This window comes from Oryctolagus cuniculus, chromosome 20, assembly GCF_964237555.1.
Source record: "Oryctolagus cuniculus chromosome 20, mOryCun1.1, whole genome shotgun sequence".
Lineage (NCBI taxonomy): Eukaryota > Metazoa > Chordata > Mammalia > Lagomorpha > Leporidae > Oryctolagus > Oryctolagus cuniculus.
This window is the reverse complement of record NC_091451.1, coordinates 31,383,675-31,404,099: the sequence shown is the minus strand read 5'-3', so window position 1 is coordinate 31,404,099 and position 20,425 is coordinate 31,383,675. Positions and strand designations below refer to the sequence as shown.

At 39.4% G+C, this 20,425-nt stretch overlaps 1 protein-coding gene across 5 annotated transcripts in view; it reads right to left on the bottom strand.

Moving 5' to 3' along the window:
* Positions 1-20,425, bottom strand: part of FLRT2 (fibronectin leucine rich transmembrane protein 2) — a 103,259-nt gene that overhangs the window by 30,631 nt on the left and 52,203 nt on the right. For 2 of the 5 annotated variants that reach the window (XM_051825963.2, XM_008271954.4), the window contains exon 2: positions 17,213-17,341. The exons of the other annotated variants lie outside the window; for them this stretch is intronic. The gene's annotated coding sequence lies outside the window, so the exon portion shown is untranslated. The remainder of the gene's footprint in view (positions 1-17,212; positions 17,342-20,425) is intronic. 5 annotated transcript variants of the gene reach the window in all.

The window sequence follows — 20,425 nt, the reverse complement described above, 5'->3', positions numbered from 1 at the left end:
GTCACTCATATGGGAGAACAGATGGAGTTCCTGGCTCCTGAGTTGAGTCTGGCCCAGATCTGGCTGTTGCAGCCATTTGGGGAGTGAACCAGAGAATGGAAGATCTCCATCCAGTCTGTTCCCTTCCCTGTCCCTCTCTGGTCTCTCCCTCTCTGTGTTGCTCTGCGTTTAAAATAAATAATTCTTTTTTTTTTTTAAAGAATGTTTTATATGGCCAAAAGCTGTTTGTACTCAACATGCCTTTTTAAAGAGAGACTGTGAAAACTAGAAAAGGAAAACAGATTCCAGAGATCTGGATCCTTGTTTTAGTTCTGTCATTATCTAGATGTGTGATCATATCATTTCTCTGAGGTTAGGCACTTGAGTATTAAAACCACAGCAAGAAGAAGGACTCACTTAGTTGAAAATCCTATGAGTCATAGCAATGAAGTGCCACACTCTGGGTTCAAAGAGAAAGAGCTCTAAGATTTAAACAGCACTCCAATGTCAGCATCAGAAGTCAAGCCCTGTTTGATGAATCAAACAGATATGAAGTGGTGATGAGCATGACAGAGATCACTTGGTTTCCTGCATCTGCTTCCAGAAGCTTGGCATCACCCATGTACTACAACCAAAAACCACCTGCACATGTAGGAGTTTATAATTCTAATATAATGCCTTTATTCAACTACAAAAACATGTTTAATTCCAGGGTAAATGAAATGCAGTCAGACAGACTTGTATGTCCAAACACTTCTGCCATTAATGAACTGTGGGCTGATATTCAGCAAATCATTTAATTTCTATAACCTTCCAACATAGTTGTAAAGATTAAATGAGGCCACTTAGGCAAAGCCTTTACTTAGTAAATGGTGTGAATGGAGTTAGTGCTCAATAAAGGCAATCATTATTTTCATCATTAGACTTAGGCTGTGTCTATGTGAAGTGACTAGATTAACAGGTTTGAGTGAAACAACTGAAATGAAATAGTGAATACTGTAGACATACCATTAAAGTGAGTTGAAACTAAGGAGAGAAAGACTATTTAGTCCCCAAGTGCACACTATTATTTTCATGGCAGTAAATAAATTTATTTTGCTGATGGAAAAGAATGTCACCAGAACACATCACCTCTGTAGTCCCACTCAGCCATAACATCTATCAGTATATAATTTTTTTTTTTTGACAGGCAGAGTGGACAGTGAGAGAGAGAGACAGAGAAGAGAGAAAGGTCTTCCTTTGCCGTTGGTTCACCCTCCAATGGCCACCGCAGCCAGTGCGCTGCGGCTGGCGCACTGCGCTGATTCGATGGCAGGAGTCAGGTACTTATCCTGGTCTCCCATGGGGTGCAGGGCCCAAGCACTTGGGCCATCCTCCACTGCACTCCCTGGCCACAGCAGAGAGCTGGCCTGGAAGAGGGGCAACCGGGACAGAATCCGGCGCCCCGACCGGGACTAGAACCGGGTGTGCCGGTGCCACAAGGCGGAGGATTAGCCTAGTGAGCCACGGCGCCAGCTCAGTATATAATTTTAAGCCATACAGTGCTTGAACAATTCACCAATGCCTTTTGATTTCTGCAGAAGTAGAAATAATTGAATGGGAGAAAACTATTTGTCTCTTTGAACAGAATGAACTTGTCTCAAGTTGTTTAAACCCACTAACTATCTTAAAATGAATTGCATTTTTTTAGATCCAATATAAAACTTTTACTAAGAAAATAGTGTGATTTGAAAACTTTTCATAGACTTTGGCCGTTTAGCTGGGAATGGCAGCCAGCAAAACCTAATAGAACAAAGAAAACAAATTTGTGAGAGCATGTCCATGACGTGAGATCATATATGGAAATCAAATATTTCTAAGTCGTTCATCTCATTTATTTACATATTTTTCTAGTTAATAAGAATATACTGAGTATGAAAAATATAAATGTAGTGCAATGCCTAAATAGCTAATATTTCTCTTCATCTTTCTTTTATGCTCTGATATATTTTCCCTAATTTTCCAGCTCCTTGAACTACATTTTTCCTTATTATATTTTAATTGACTTTTTCATATTAAATTTTGCTTGAAAGGATGATTTGAGTTCAAAAGCACCAAAGAAATTATACCTTTTGAGCAAAGCCTTATGTCATACTTAATTTGATCTAAACTTGGATAGCAAATTCTAGTTGGCCTCTTTATTTTTTTCATATCAATGCAATAAAATATAATAAAGCACATCTAAAAATATAAAGAAGAAACACTCTGATTCACCTTGACTTTCACTATCATGGAACTCTATCATTTTTAAATGTTTGCTTGCTTTCTGAGAATCCAGTCTTTAATAGCCAAGTGCTATCTCCCAGCTCAGCATTCTCATTACCATTTAAAATGTGCTTAAAATCAATTGAAAGTCAACACATCACATAACAAGACACGGCAAGCATGTTCTGATCTGTGCAGTTGAATGGTAACTGCTCGCTCAGGAAACATCTGAATTCCCCCAGGTACTATGATGATAGGCTAAAAGAGTTTAAACAGTGAAAATGTTTTTTAAAAGTCTCTAGAAAGATGATGGGTTCAGTTACTTTGGAAATTTTTAAATCTAAAATTCTTTTATCTAAGTATGTGCTGTCCAAATCCAGAAAATTTTTCAACACACACACATACATACATACACACAAACACACACAATACATCAAAAACAAACAAAAAAGCCCATCTAATGCTAGTCTTGTATCTGGTTTGAAAAATAGGTAATAAGTGTCTGGAACTCCTCAAAACAACTACAAAAAAATAAAAAGGAAAAAAAAAAATGTTCCATGAAAAGTCTATGTCTATTTTCATCCTTATGGAAATGGTTGATTCTTTCAGAAGAGGGTGGATGGTTACTAAACGGACTCCGCCTAGATCCATGAGGATAATTTCTGTGTTCAACTCCAGATCTGAAAGAGAAGATGACCTGTAAAAACAAACAGCAGCAAAGGTTCAGAGGAACCTGTTTCCTGGCCTCTGGGTGGGATGCGGCCTCCTTGCCCTGTGCAGGGAGATGGTGTTTGTTTTCTGGGCACTGGTATTTTAAAAGGCTCTTCCTGGACAGTCAAAAACTGAACTGTAATTTCCTGAGAGATTCGGCCACAAGCCTTTCCAAAAGCAAATAAAAAGAGGAGCCCAATTTCAACTGCAAAAAACTCAAAGACCTCCAAACCCACCCCAGGGGGACTTGTAGAGCTCAACTCCAAACAAGAGACCTAGGAATATAATCACCTCTTGCCAGTCAGATGAACCATTTCAGACCTTTTTCACGAAACTAAGAAAATATACAACTATGTATGTGAAGACAAGAAAATGCAATAATCCAGAAATGGCCTCATTTTCCCACTGGGCTTGTTACTTGATAGTGAGAACTTATTCCCCTATAGAAATATCTGTGGGTTTTACTTCCAGGCCTGTCTGTATTAGGACTTCAAAGAAAATTCTGAATATTAATCCTATTGATGCCCTTTGAACAGGGCAGGCACTTATACCTTGGGTGTAAAAGCAGGACATTAATTCCTAAGCTCTTTTCATATAGACTTCAAAAGGTTCTTTTCTTCCCCATCTTTGAAAGGAATCATGATCTCTCATGGTAACATGCATGTACACCTACATAAACAAACAAGCATACATACTCACACCAACAACCAAGCACCTTTCTCAAAGCCAACCACTTCACTATTTTTTTTTAGATATTATTCTAATTCTGATCAAATTCTTGCAGGTCATGATCACTACCTGTTTTTAAGGTATTTTTAAAATTAAGAATGTAAAATATATTTGTTTTAACTCACACAGATTATAAATATTAGCACTTGATCCTAGGATTAAGTGACTCCCAAATCTAAGGTCATCCTAACCTTATGCTGCATCTCCTGTTAGCTAATTACCGTAGGCTTGTATGAAACTATTAGGAAAACTTTAATTCTTTACACAATTGTAAGAAACCTAGATGATAGAAGGACTTAAATACTAAAGTACTATAACATAATAATCATGTACAACAGTGCTTCAAAATGTTTGTGTAAAATGTGATTAAAAGATTAGTGGTGTTTGGTGCAAAATCTTGTGAAATCTGAGCATATGAAGAGTCTTCCAAAAGTTCATGAAAAATGTGTATTATGACTAAAACTATGCATGATTGCCAGCTGAAAATCAGTGAGGTTGGGAGAATTGTAATGGCCTTACTTTTTTCAGAGCTCAGGGAAAAAGCTCCCAAATGTTTGTTCAGCACCTACTAAGGTGAGGAGGAATTAGCTGAAGGACCAATTGAGTGCAGTTCTAAACAGACAGGGTCAGGCTCACCCAGGACATCCAAGCTGAGACTTGCAGGCATGAGTGCACTGGAAACACACACATGTACCTAGGGAAAGCTGTCCAGTGAAGAAGTTCTGCTCACTCACAGAAAACCATGTTAAAGACACACGTGTACACACTGCCACACACAAGTCTCCAGACCTCTGCACCCTTAGTGACCAAGGACCCCTAAACCTCCTCTTCTGAGGGCAAACATGACACAGAGGCAGGATCTGAGCAAGACCCTGAACCCTGCTATAGTCAATCCATCACAATCTGCATTTCCAATCTTCTGCTCAAGAGCTGCTTCCTTTTACAGAATTTTAACTTTCCTTAGGGACAAGGTCCTGCCTCTTGACGTACACAGGGTATACCTTCTCCTATTACTCCTTTGTGGCTCACATCTTGCGTCAGGTACCTTATTTCATCTCACCTTCCCATTCAGAAAGACACCTTTCCAGGGTATCTATTTTTTTAAGTTGTCAGTCAATAATGTCTTGTTTTAAAGACTTAACAAAATTAAGAGATTCCCCCCCAGACACATTTAAAATGTACTATTATCTACAGAATAGCCCCGGGGATCCAAAGGAAGGAAACCATGCTAACAGATAACAGGTAGTTGGTTGGTGTTTGGAACAGGACACCAAACACCGTGTGTCTCCAAGCACAGCACAGTGGAAGTAGGTTCCTCCCATTCAGACACACACCGTGTTCTAAACCATAGGGGACACAGCCTCATGATACAGCTGGTGAATTATCTGGGTCTACCAACTTCAACTGAATTTCTGGTAGGAACTGGATTGAGGAGTTTAGTTCTAGAGCCAGTGCAATAAATGTTCATAATCTGAGTGGACTTAAAACCTCATTACTGTTGAAAATAGAAATTTTCTCTTAGGTAAAAGATAACTATGCTCATTCACTGACAGAAGTATCCTTACTTTTTTGTTCAGTATTATTTAAATGATAATATGAATATTTAAAAATTATATGCTTAACATTATTCATAGTGAGTTATTTTAAAGATTTATTTTATTTATTTGAAAGACAGAGTTACAGAGAGAGGTAGAGCCAGAGAGAGAGAGAGAGAGAGAGAGAGAAAGAGAAAGAGAGTGAGTCTTCCATCCACTGGTTCACTCCCCAAATGACTGCAATGGCCAGAGCTGAGCTGATCCGAAGCCAGGAGCTAGGAGCTTCTTCCTAGTCTCCCACGTGCATGCAGGGGTCGAAGGACCTGGGCCATCTTCTACTGCTTTCCCAGACCAAAGCAGAGGGCTGGATTGGAAGTGGAGCAGCCAGGACTGGAATCAGCACCCATACGGGATGCTGGCGCTGCAGGCCATGGCTTTTACCCGCTGTACCACAGAGCCGGCCCCTATTCATAGTGGTTTATGAGAATAATATTTATTTATTTAAAAAGAACAGTGACAGACAGTGATCTCTAATTCTCTGTTTCACTTCTCAAATGCTGAACAACAGCTAGGCCTGGGCCAGGTCGAAGCCAGGAGCTGGATACTCAACCCGGGTCTCCCACGTGGGCAGCAGGAATGCAAGCAGTTGAGGTATCACCCGCTGCTTCCCAGGGTGTGCCTCAGCAGGAAGCTGGAATTAGGAGTGGAGTCTGGACTCAGACTGAGGCACTCTGATACAAGATACAAGTATCTCAACTGGTGTCTTAACTGCTGTGCCATATGCCCATCCTTTCACACTGTTTTTTAGTACATTTGAGAAAAAAATACAACTAAATACTTGGACTTGAGTATTTTAAATAAGCAGACAAATGCTCTGACCCACAGTATGAAAGGTGACTAAGAATTCTAAAAATATCATTTATAAAAATCAAATGCTAAATATCTAATTCAAAGCCAGGTATAAAATTATTTCAGTTAAAGGTAAAACATACCCTGGTAACAAAGAGCCATATGACTGTTGCTAAACAACCAAAAGAAATACTTAAAGTGTATAATGATGTAAATAGTCAAGAATCTATAAAACATTACTCATTGGTTCCCAGGTAGTCAATAAAAAGTCAACAATATCCCTTTGATTCTTATCCTCAGAAAGTATATCACATATATAAAATACTGCTGACATTTAACTAATTTTGGCTCAATACATTTTCAGTCTTATCCAATCAATAGCATTCCAATACCATTTAAAGGAGAGACCACATGAAAGACAGGACAAGCCTTAAAGGAACATACTGGTCATGCAGCCAGGAGATGAGTGTGGGAAAAAGTTAAGATGATCCCAAAGAGGTAACAGTTAGCATCATGGAGTTTCAAAAGTAACACATGACTGGGCACAACGGCATCACAGAAAATCCAAAAATTTTAAGAAAACTCAAAAATCACCTTAACTATTGAAAGCCAACTATTTTTAGCCAATGCTAAAAAAAAAGATAAAAAGATAACTTAGGGATATTACATAGACATTTGGTAAAATAGTATTTTTCTCTTTCCTTCTGTAGTTGCCCTAAAGGTCCTTAAAGAAACAGAGTATAATCCAATGGCAATTATTTCAACTAAGGGTAAAAGGAAAATGTGACTCATCCAGATGTAAATTGAAATTCAGTATATATTAGATGAGGATGCACTTTCCGTATTTCTGACCCACACAATTCACAGATTAGAAAATAACAGGTGAAATATTTGTGGAATGTGAAATTATTATGGAATGATTGCAAAGAAAGCCCTGTGCTCATAGAATCAACAATGCAGTATGTCCTCCACGTCTGAGTCCCCCATTGCACTCTGCATGGCATCCTGCATAAACATGCAGAACTTGTGTTATTGCAGTTTTTAAATGAGCAGATAATGCCAATGCTTCTTTGCACACAGCAAACCTTATTTATTCTTAGTATTGATGTATTTTTATCACCAAACAAAATGTTCTACCAGTTCTATTTGCCTGATAAAAAAGGAAGGTGAAGGTCTCCATTTACTGTGTCCCACAATTTACAGGCCGATTACTACCAGAATTGCAGAGAAGCCAGGAATGTAGTTACTGGGACTTAATGAGCAGAAAAAGAAGGTGTTACCTAATTCCTTCACTGGGATCATTTTCTTTGCTTTCTATTTTCAATCATCACAAAAATACGTTGGTGAACATTAAGAAATGAGAAAAACATCTTTATTCTATCACTTGCTTTAAAAAGCATAAAATAATAAAATATTTTTTCCTCTTGTCACATATATTTTAATGACTCATTGCAAGCAGGATAAAAATCAAGCAATATGTAAAGAAGCCATTTTAATCTTTTAAAATCAATTTGCAATTTACTTTTTAATTTAGTGGAGAACATTATTCATTTGTTGATGGTTATATGTTTTTAAAACAATAAGATCAATGCATATTAAAACTATGTAGCATTCTATGTAAGCATAACATTCCTTTATTCCCCACATCATTAAGATTTAGGGCTTAGCTCATGAAATATTTATTAAGCAATAAAAATGCTATGTGTTCATCAGAAAAACCACCTCATTTATAAATTAGGTAGCCACGTACACCCTGTTACTCAGTAAATCAAGAGCAACTAAGAAGGATTTAGTTACCTACTGTCCTAGACATACGAAGATTTGTTTTATTCTCAGATAACTATTTCATGTACTAATCAGCTACAAAATTTGATAGCTATTTTGCAGGCTTGAGGTGATGGGTGTCCTCCTCATGTAAGCATTCCCATAAGTTATGTTTCAAGTGCTGAATAAGAACCTGCTCTGTGACTTCTTCAAGAAAGAGGCAAGGCTGAGGTCTGTCCCCTGCCTGTGCACATTCAGATCTTCAGAGGCCTAATCTGTTTTCATTGCAGGCTTTCCAACCAGGAAAATGTGTCCATTCTCACAGGACAATGTACTTGCTACTGGGAGAGATTAAGATGTGTCCTCAGCTTTTGTGAAATGAGTAAGTGCCACCAACATCACCACCACTGATGTGTGCTTCACTCCACTGTCTACAATGGCTTTGTATTTACCCAATCCCAGCAACTCCAAGACCTAAGAAACTATCTACCCCTGAGAAAATGGAAGCAAACGTACAGTGAGCTTGGAAAGGCCTTTTGTTACCACCTCTTGTCTTTCTTCTTATAATATCTTAAATATTGATCATGGAAAAAAGAACTACTTCATCCCAAAAATTAATTCCAAGAAACAATGCTATTTTCAAAAATTGTGCTTACTTTTCAATGAACTGGATGTCTTAGAATTCACTTCAACATACTTCATAGTTAACATCACTTCAGCCTTCAAAATTAAAGAGGTATGACAGCAGAAAAACTGTTCTCACTTTCCCCCAAAAAAACCCAAGAATGATTCAGTTATGTGCTCAACGTCATTCACCAATTCAGAGGAAATAGTATGTAGAAGTCTGACTCGGTGAACATGTGACTACCGCATGTCCCAACCACACACTCAGCAAATAAGAGAGGTGAGTAACTCAGGAAGTGTTTACTATCTACCTTCATGCATGATGCTGTGTGAATACGATGGCCTTCACAATATGAATATACTGACCTACGTAGCACTTTTAATTGGTTAAATCCACAAACTGAAAAGGAAGGTCTTTATCAGTTCTCTTATCCCACCATTGAGATGAACAAGCAGACACTAGCGATTCACTTTCTAAGGTCTAAAACAATATGGTCGGAAGGAGGGGAGGAAGGAGGGAAGGAAAGAGGGAAGGAAGGAGGGGAGGAAGGAGGGAAGGAAGCAAGCAAGCAAGCAGAGAAGGTAGGCAGGCAAGGGAGGGAGAAGGGAGGTTATAGTGATTCACTTTATAGAGATCAAATATACCAGCACCTGTCTTGAAGGGTAGGTGAAGGTACCACAAGAGGTAATTCAAAGCATTTCATCCAGTTACTGACATGCTTCTTAAAGTATTTTTTACTATTATTGAGAATTATATCTATATGTGTTTCACTTAATAATATATTGAAAGGAATGGAAAACATGAGGTCATAAAAATAAATACCCATTTTAAACTTACAATAGTATTAGGAAAAGAAAATTTAGTACTTAAATGGTCATACTTGGTTCATTCTAGAATATTTTAATCTAATCTCAGCATCACCAATATAAAAGAAAATTAAAATAAGAGAAGTTCAGGGCCAGAGTTGTGGCACAGCGAGTTAAGATGCTGCCTGGAATGCTGGCCTTCATATGAACACTGATTCTAGTCCTATCTGCTCCACTTCCAACCAAGCTCCCACTAATGCACCTAGGAAGGCAGTGGAAGATGTTCCAAATGTTTGGGCCCCTGCCACCTATGTGGGAGATCCAGATGCAGTTCCAGGCTCCTGGCTTCATCCTGGCTGTTATTTGGAGAGTGAAGCAACAGACAGAAGATGTCTCTTCTCCCTCTCTCTTCCTCTCCATCGCCCCTTCTCTCTGTAACTCTGCCATTCAAATAAATAAATCTTTAAAAAAATAATAAGAGATTTAATTCCCCATCCCACCTCCTGCCCAAACACACACACAATTCCCTCATCATTCTCCAGGCCCAGTTGTATCTCACAGGTATCCTACTGATGGAGTGGTTAAGACAATACAACACTGTGGGTAGTGCTTACTCAAGAGAAATTTATGTTAAAAGAAGCAGTTAAAATTGTTATCATATAATATCATCTTTGAAATATAAGCTCTTGCGCCAAGGATGAGTTTTTACTTAAAGTCTTAAGGGTTTTGACTTGCTTCTTTTGAACTGTCGACCGTGACTAGATCTAAAGAGGCTGTTTTCATTTGTCTGCTGAATCTGTGGTAGGGTTTGAGTCACAGCAAAATGTTCACTTGGAGAAAAAATATTCACGGTCAAGTCCTTTAATTTGTTGAAAGAGCTGGCACTTGATGAGCAAGTTCCTGTTAAAACAGCCTAAGAATCCAATATGTTTTTGTGCTTTAGGTGGTGAAGAGGGCCAAAAACCACAAGATTATACATCAAATACACAAACAAAACAAATCAGAAAGACCTCTGACAGCTGAAGTAGGTCTTCTGCAGGGTTCTTTGGAACTACTGGCACTCTGGTGTGTGCTGTCAGTGCCAATTAGACCAAGATGAGCTCTGCTCTTTTTTTTTTTTTTTTTGTTCCATTCCTTAGCCAGCTACAAACTGAATGACAAAGCAGTTTCAAGGCTAAAATCTACTTATGCCTACTTCCTGAAAGGCTGACCAAATATAAGTGTGGGGGTGGGTGTATTCAAGAATCATTTTGAAATCAGAGTAAAACTGAGCTTCCTCATTTGATGGTAAAATGGGTAGTCATACATTGTCTAAGAGAAAGCCACAGGCCAAATACCAAGTTAAATATTGGTTATATAAACCAGTGTAGATTTCCCTATGGCTAAACCAGAAAATATCAGCCAATAAAGGAAATTCAACTACAAAAATTACAACAACAACAACAACAACAAAAACTCTACTTTTTAAACATGCATATTCTCCCTGAGCAGTTTGCTGTCCCACTCAAATTCCACCGGAACCAGCTTACCTTGCTATGTCTATCTTTTAGATATGAACCTTTCTTCTGACTTTGGGAGAATCAGTCCCATTGTTCAAATGATGAGATCATTACTAAGTTGATTCTATCTACACTATAATAAGAATTTGCCTGGGGCCGGCTGGCCGCTGGCACTGGAGTATGGTGGGCTAACTTCTGCCTGCAGTGCCAGCATCTCATATGGATGCAGATTTGAGTCCTCTTTCAGCTCTCCGCCACGGCCTCAGAAAGCAGTAGAAGATGGTCCATGTGCCTGGGCTCCTGCACCTGGATGGGAGACCAGAAGAAGCACCTGGCTCCTGGCTTTGGGTAGGCTCAGCTCTGGCCATTTAAGGAGTGAATTGACAAAGGGAAGACATTTCTCTCTGTCTCTCACACTCTGTTTGTCTGTAACTCTACCTCCCAAATAAAAAATTAAATCGTAGCCGGAGCCGTGGCTCAATAGGCTAATCCTCTGCCTTGCGGCACTGGCATACCGGGTTCTAGTCCCGGTCGGGGTGCCGGATTCTGTCCCAGTTGCCCCTCTTCCAGGCCAGCTCTCTGCTGTGGCCAGGGAGTGCAGTGGAGGATGGCCCAAGTCCTTGGGCCCTGCACCCCATGGGAGACCAGGAGAAGCACCTGGCTCCTGGCTTCGGATCAGCGCGGTGCGCCAGCCGAGGCGGCCATTGGAGGGTGAACCAACAGCAAAGGAAGACCTTTCTCTCTGTCTCTCTCTTTCACTGTCCACTCTGCCTGTCAAAAAAAAAAAAAAATTAGATCGTTTTAAAGAAAAAAAATGAATTTGCCCAACTGCTGTGGAAATTTCAGCTCTTTAAAAAAAAACAGGTAAATAAATATTAATTCTCATTTTTCCTTTTTTACATATGAGGTTTACATATATCTTTAAATGTATAATGTAAATATAGTATACACACATTTTCAACTTGTAAACTGCGCCAGAATTGGCATATAAATATAAATGAGTTTTATAAATAATATGGAACACCAATTTTGAGCATTTTTAAATAATTTTCAATTTATTGTAGCAGTGACACTTAATATGGGATCTGCCCTCTTAACTAATTAAGTGTTCAATACAGTATTGTTAACAATAGGCCCATTGTTGCACAACAGATCACTAGAGCTCATTCATCTCGCACGACTGAAAGTTTATGCTCACTGATTGAGCACTCTTTCTTACACCAGCATTACCACTGCAGTAAGCAGAGTAGTTTATTTAAAAAAGCTCAATGTCCAGAGTTGCCTAGTATTGAAGCCCAATTACAGTGTTTTCAGGCGGTGTAGCTTGTGGGCAGATTAACCTGTCTGTGCCTCTTTTTCCTTATCTGTAAAATGGGGATAAAATCTGCACCATAGTGTTGGTGTGAGGATGAACCATGTATGTGTGTATACTCATACATACATTTATGTACATATATACTTGTTTATATATACATGTTATACACTAATTATGTGTGATATATAAATTTTATAATGCAAGGATAATTCAAAAATTTGTGGAAAATATGAATTAAAAGATAAGTTTATTTTGGTGCAAATCCCCTGAGGATCATTAAGAAAGGAAATTCAATTGTTTAGCTTTGTTTTCTCAGCTCTTCCCCTGGACCTTATGTCAGGTTCCTGGAAGAACTCCAAGGACCCTTTTAACTTTATGTCTCTCCATACCACCTCTTTTGTGAAGGAGATTTTGATAAACACGAAAAAAGCAGCATTTATTCATCCATTGTCAAAATTTGAACTTGTAGCATCAAAAATCCTAAATAATATAAGTGCATATGACAAATAGTAGAATAGCTTCTATTTACATCCTCAAGCATATACAATACACACTACACACAGAGAGAGATTCTGTGTACTGAGATGATAATTGGTGGCTATTTTATCAAGTTTAGATTTTTCTAAATTAGGTACAATACACTTGGCTTACACTTTTGATCAGAAATAAAAAGGCTAACACTTTGTAAGTCACCACTATGCCTGAATACCACGCAGCCCCCTTCCAGTGGGGAAGGCAGACTGACTGTAGTGATAATACCAATACTGCTCTGAAAAATGATAACACGAGATGAACCAAACCTGAAAGAGATCTGTAAAAGAAATTAACATTTGAGCAAATGCATGTGCTCTTTCAACCTGTAGGGTGGATACTCAACTCAGTCAAACCTGAGAAGGGATGGCTTGAAAGAGGGAGGCTGATTGCGTGTTGATGACAGACGACTTGACAAATGTTACCTCCCTTCATCTCACTCCCATCTTGGAGGCAGCTATTAGGGCCACCATGTCACAAAGAAGGACACCAGGATTCAAGGTCACATATCTGCCAGAGGCAGTGTCAAAATGCCGTTCTTGGCACTAAGTTAAACACTCTTTCACCAGGCCAGAGAGCCTCACTCCTGACTCTTGCCTTCACTCAGCCCTCTTCTATCTGTATTCATTGCTTTTGCCATGCACGCCGCCCCAACCCACCTCTACTAGATGCCTTTTGGACACTGCCCCATTTGCAATGAAAAATAAGCAAGAGTACAAAAGCCTCATATAACTCCCACACAGAAAGCCTGACTATAAGGTAGGGCCAGCGATGCCTGAACCCACCAGTATTCTCACAGATGTGCAGCTGCATACATGCATACCGCCTCTGCAGGGCTCATAAAGCAGCTTTCAGCACCACTTAGAACCCTGTGTTAGTGGGCATCTGCAGCAGCAGCCAGCTACTGCACAGTAAGTAATTCTCTGCTGAACCCAGGCAGGATTGGCCTGTAGCACAGAAGCAGGCATGTGAGCCCAGAGAAGAATGTCTGTCTTCTGTGATTCTGGAGGGCATATTGTTATGTCCTAAGAGACAGGAAGGGGAGACAGAACTGCAGAATGTCTAAGGAAGAACCTCAAAGTCTATACCGCATTACCTTATCTAGGCACTTAATGTTTGCTGCTTTACAGAAATACAGAATTAAGAAACATCATAAAAGAGGCCTTTCATGACTTCCGTTTTTCTCATTTCTTTTCAGCATTTTTTTTGTCATGTAATTTCTTCTGCTAATTATTTAAACGAAAAAATATGTGCAATGTCCTGAGTCAACACTGTATAGCTTGGTACGTGCACAATCCATTCAGAAAAAAAAAAAAAGGCATTTTCTACTGCTGTGCAAATATTAATTAACTCACGCATTTTGCAAGGCAAGTAGCTAAGGAGCTCCACTTCACCCACGCTTAAATAGACAGGTTAAGACAATACAGTGATTTAATTGTAGAGCCTTCTGGAACCTCCAGACTTACTGCTGAGGCACTGAGGAAGCACATATTCCAAAGGGGACAAATAAATAAATCCTACTGCAGGGATAAAGAAAGTTCACTGCACCAGAGGAGCCAACTGATAACAACAAAAAAACCTGCCAATCACCATCTATTCTTAAAACATCCACATCAAGCCATTGTCAGATTCTGATTAGCTTAAAAAAGGCCCCATTTTCTCTTCCTTCTGCCTGACTTTTAGGGGGCTCCTGCTTTCAGCTCTCTCTAGAGCATGGCAATCAACATGCAGCCCTCAGTGTTACATAAAGTGAGTCCTTTTTCTGCACAATGCTTTGGAAGATGCTCTTTAAGGGGTACAGGAGCTCTGATTCTGACTTTATCCTGTAAGAGTCCTGGGATGTGCTTGGAGCATCTCTCCACGGCACCTGCTGCCTGATTCTGAGAGTACTTGGGGTTTCTAGCGACTGTTGCCAAAATAGGAGTGTTCTGCTCCTTAAATTCATTGCTTTAGGCCACATTTGAATTCTGTTCATGGGGCAGAGAGCCCATCAGTTGCTCAATAGATTAACTCCTTGGTAGCTACTGCTAGGGGAAATCTGGCTACCCCAGTTGACCAGTAGCAATGATTTCAAAGGGATTAAGAGTGTTTTCTAAATTTCTGATTTAAAATTAAAATGGTGTACTTTATATTTTCCTTTAATTACTTTTTCTTCTTTAGTATTATGATACAGCATAAAACAGGAAGGTGGATATCCCATATAAATACGTGTCCCTTAAGTATTCACTATTGGAAGTAACAGGCAAGACAGTCTCACCTTCAGCATTGATCTCTGCCAGTAATTTTCAGCATCTAATAAAGATTATCTTTCAATGATGTTCTGCACTCAGTTCAGTTCCTAGAGGCCTAACCCTGCACAAGGACAATTTCATTCCTCACATGGGAATATCCTTAGGATCTTTTCTTTCAGACAGCTATTTTCAATAAGGGCAAGGAAAGTGAGGAGGTAGTTTAGCTCTAACCTCCAGAGGTGTGCAGTGAATCATGGGGAAGACAACTAGAGAAATGTATGCTAAGAAACTAAAATATATATAAAATACACAGAACCCTCTACATAATGTCCCTTTTCATAGTTACTTCTTAACTGTTCTCAAAATAACATGCTTTCATCCTAAGTTAATAAAAAAAAAAACAGACATCACTGAGCACTTCTTTTGCAGGGCAAAAGTACACACAAATATCTCACATAATCACTGCAAGGACTGTATGAGATAGCACTGCTTATTACTCTCATTATACATATCACAGTAATGATTATAATAGCAACAGCTGTGATTTATTGAGTACCTAAACATGTGCTGGGCACGTTATTTAAGATTCCTTCATTCAATACATGCAGTGGTTTTGAGGTTGTGTCTCCAGTTACTCCCACTATACAGATGAATAAATTGGTCCCACAGAGAGTATAAGTAACTTACTCAAGATCAGTGATAATTTAAACCCAGGTTGGCCTGATTTTAGAGTTCTTAGCCACTTTTCTATACTGCCTTCATCAAACACTCACTAATTACAAATGAAAATCAGTGAGTGGGGTTGAAAAACATCTCTAGATGAAAAATTAACACTGCAAAATGATCCCTAATATTATACCACTTACTCAAATAAAACAGGGAAAACTAAGATTGGGCCATCATTGTCATAAGCCCCATTAACAAATGTACACTTCTCTTCCTGAACAAAAATAATTTCAGGTTTTAAAATTGATTTCTATAAGTTCAAAAATAATCAATACTCTGCAACAACTGTGGAAGAATGTATTTTATAGGTAGAGCTTAACCTTTTATCCCAGAGGAAGATGGAGGTGTTCATCCCGGACTGGTCTGCAATGCTGACAATACTGCACTCGTGACTATGAACTTTCTCAAAGACGGAAGCTGTGAGCCCTAGGGAAAGGAACAACCACCACATTTTTCCAAGAAGTAGAGACGTGGTGGGGCTTTCTAAACTCTAGAGCGGTACCATCAAACTGGTGTTTTCCTTACTTAGACTACCACTAAATATAGAGGTCGGTCTTCTCCCGGGTAGGAAGCATCCCGTAATGGGCCCTGTGAAGCCACAGGCTTGTCATTCAGAGCACTGCTTGCTCTAGTCTAGAATCTGGAATACTTAAGGACTACTGCTGCCTCCAGAGGATCTCCAAACAAATGGGAAGTTAATTTGCATAGGCCTCATTTCCATTTTATTCATCCTTTGCCCATCCTAGATCAGGTTGTTTTAATACCATCCCGCCATGGGAGGTCCAGCAAATTTAAAGGGCATTAGTGGTCAACAATTAGAAGGTATGGACTCCACAGCTGAGTTTATGTTTGAGATGAAAAGCTAAAACAATAGGAAGTCTACTGTATCACAGAAAATAAGAAAACTAAAAAGGCCAGCTAGACAGTATAAACATGGGGGAAACCAGACTCATCTAACTCTATAGATTAGCTTGAAAGCCACTATTTAGGGAGGGCCTATGATGATACCAGGCATTTTACTTGTACTCCAACATTTAATCTCTAAAAAGATTTAGAAAGTAAGGGTTTTATTCTTTAACTTCCTGATATACGAGAGACTCAATATATAAAGAAAGTCGAAAGGCAGGCATTTTTCTCAATGTTAGCTATCTTCTAAAGAGCAAAGTCACAATTGAAACGTGGCAGTGTCTAATTCTAAATCCAACACCTTACTTACCACTGCACATGACCTGCCTTCTGCTGACCAGCTGTTTTCTGATGCGTAATGTGAAGGCACTACAGGACTGTATCTGAGCAAGGGTAAGCAAACCTTCAACAATTCTCTCAGCCTCTGCAGTGCTTTCTTCTTTTTGAACATTAGACTAATGCCAACAATTAATTTACACGCAATTCTATTAAGATTTAAGAGCCTGAGTTTTAGCTCCGTGTGACTCTTATTTTCCAACAGTAAACTGACTCATGCCATATCAAGGTGCAAGTGTGCGCATGTGTGCAAACATTCACACACACACACAACCATGAACACTCCATTAGAAGAGAAAAACAAAATTATTTCTGAAAACCCTGCAAAAATCCTGCAACACCAACAGTACCTTCTATAGCTCATTAATTCTTGCCTAAATTTGCTACTGTCAGGCAAATCAGGCACCCTGTCCAGCAGACACCCACCTGCTATTAGGCTGAATGTGCCTGGCATCTTGACATTCTATTGATTCCAATCCAAAGCTTATGTAAAAAAGGCAGCTCAGAGTCCAAAAGGAATTTCGGCCACAAATACTTTGGGAGGAATCCAAACAACTAAAAACAGAGAGAAAGACAAGATGCAAATCTGAGTGACAAAATTGAGACAACCCAAACTAGACTGGTGACTGTTCAAGGACAAATCTACAAATGACATAAGAATCTCTTTTGTATGGCCATTTATTTTAGGAAATCCCAGCACCCTACACATGAGATGACCAGACCCTTCCCAGCTGGATACTCACAAAAAATATTCACAATTATTCCAGCAGTGTTGCTTTTAAAGATTTTTTTTTTTTTTTTTGCCCTTTAAACCCTTATGCTTACTCAGTTGAAACTGTCTTTGTATTTTTGGTACCATAAATACAATCCTGGAAATGACAAAGAATTCAAGTCATTAACCAGTTAATATGGACCTGAAATGATGGAAAATGTTTAAGAAGGTACTGGGCAGGGCGTGCGGCACAGCAGTTAGGTTGCTGCTTGGGATGCCTGTATGTCTTATAAGAGTGCCTGGATTCCAGACACGGCTACCTGACTTCTGATCCAGTTTCCTGCTAAAGCACATCCCAGGAGGCAGCAGGTTCTTGGGTCCACGTCACCCACATGGGAGACCCCCACTGAGTTCCTGACTTCTGGCTTCAGTTGGGCCCAGCTGCAGCTACTGCTGGCACTGGCAACTGAACCAACACATAGAAGGTTTGTACCTGTGTATCTGTCTTTTAGTCTTTAAAACAAAATGAAAGGAAATTAATCAAAAAATTAAAAATTATAAAAAGAATGCCAAGTAGTTTACTCTTCGAAACAACCCTATGAGCTTAAGAGTTTTATTTCCAGTTCACAGATAATGAAAATTGGTTTTTAAGAGGGGAAGTAATTTGCTCCAAGCAGCTGGAAACTGAGTTACAAGGAAAGAAAACACCAGGATTCACTTACAATTTCCCTGATGCTTCCCGGCCCTCCCTCACCTCTGAAATGCCCTAAGCTTGCAGGACGTGGCTCTACACCCAACTTCCAAATCCTGGCACTGGTGGTTTTTGTGGCAGCTGCTTGTCACAGACAACTCTGTGTACATAAACAAGTTAGTTCCAGTGGGTTCTTTAAAACCAAATCAATTCTGTCTTCATTTCAGCCAAGAGAAAACATGCACTTAAAATAAAATATGCAAAAAGGGAGAAGGAGAGACATGCAATCCAGTGGAGCGGCATGAATTTCAGCAGCCCCTATTCCTCCCCTCCAAATTCCACTCCCCCAGCCCAGGGCACAGCTCCCAGGGACTTCAAAGCCAGCTCCCGTTGAGAAGAGGGGCAATGAGGCCTAGCAGGAAGAAGGAGTTTATCTAGAGAGGAGGATGAATGAGGAATAGGGGTTCACTGCAGATGCCAGGCATCTTAAAACAAGAATTCTGAGTGCTTTCACAAAGCTGATTTCTAGCCGGGATACTGGGGTGGATCAGAAGGGATGAAGATCCAAGCAGGAAGAATACGTTTCTGCTGGTCAGGTAGTTCCTAAATTTGTCAGACGACCCCAGTTTCTGGAGTGTCAGTCTGTGTTTGAGGAGAAGGAAAACCAACCAGGTGTCAGTTAGACTCCATTTACTTCTACCAAGACAGGCGAGCAGTATGTCATACTCCAATCTGGCTCTCTGTGATTTTGTGCATTTCTATAATTTGAAGCCACATTCTTTTTGTAAAAGAGTGCCCATGGATTGTGCTACATAACAAAAATCATGAGATAATTGGAAAATTTCTTAAAATAGTTTTGTCATATTCCCATACCTGTACTGCATATTGCTATGGTATATATTCAGTTGCCCCATGTCAAAGGCTGTGTCTGGACGTCAAGCCCATGCATCCTTCCCTCCGCTGTGCCTCTGATTTACAAGCTGACTTCTTGGAAAGAGCCACTTAGCCATTCATTCTCAGTTTATCATCCATCGGTTCTCATCATTACCGCTGCCGTTACTATTCAAAATGATTATAGACCTGCAATGGTGTTCTCTTTTCATAATACTGTTTGCAATATGCTTTTACACTGCCAAGTTAATATCACATGCCCATGATTCCTTTTCTGGCACAAGTCACAAAAGCTAGCTGCAATGGAATTTTAGAAGCCTCTTGAATGGCTACATGTAGAACAGGGAAAATAAACAGGTGCTGATGTATTTTTTGAAACAACAAACTGATGACCCTTTGTGCACAGTTGACAACAAAAAATTGACACGGAATGCAACATTAAAATTGTCTGGCCCTTCTGTCCTCAACTACAGTCTGACAACTTCTCCAAGGACAGTGATGGTCATTTACTGAGTAAAGGACAAAGTCTGTCCTTGATCTTCCCACTGCAGTCCTACTGAAAATAACAGAAGCAAAGCACATGTATGGAATACAGGAGCTGGTCCTTGTAGGCTGACAAACAGATTGAAGAGTATACTGCCTCGAAAGAAAAATATTGAAGATGGGTATGGCTGCAGGGAATTAATAAAAATCCATGCATCTCCTTTTAGAAACAGCAATGAGCTTGTGACTAGAATTCTCCTTTTCATGCGTGCACTCAACTCTAATGTCAATAGGAGTTTTGTATCAGCAAAGCACAGAGAATTGGAGTCATATGTCATTTAAAATGAATCATTTTACTTCCTCTCCTTAATTTTTATATATATTGACAAAATATAAAAATACACCCTTTAAAAATCAATTCAGCTTTGTAGCTTTCTACTCAAATAGCAAACATACCCAGAATAATTATTAACCATTGAATAATTATTTTAATGGGGTCACTCATAACAGAATTTCACAGGCCTCGGATTCACCAGCCCACAATGAAAAATGCAAGTGGCAATGTATTACAAATTGCTCTTCGTTTATTTTGAGATTTGAATCTCCATTTTATTTTTAACAAGAGCTTCACAGTGTGCTGACAAGTGTCCTGAACTATATTTGGAGGAATAACAATATCTAAGATCAGGAGCACACATGGGCAGAGTTGGCTTCCCACTTTATCTACAGAAATATAAAACATGTGTACATTGTGTGAATTTCCCGTCAAGAATTTGAGTCTGTCAGTAGAGCTCCTGCTGCCCTCTGAGCACTGTGTCAATGCCTTCATGGGAGCACCTGGAATATTTTTAAGGTGTATCTT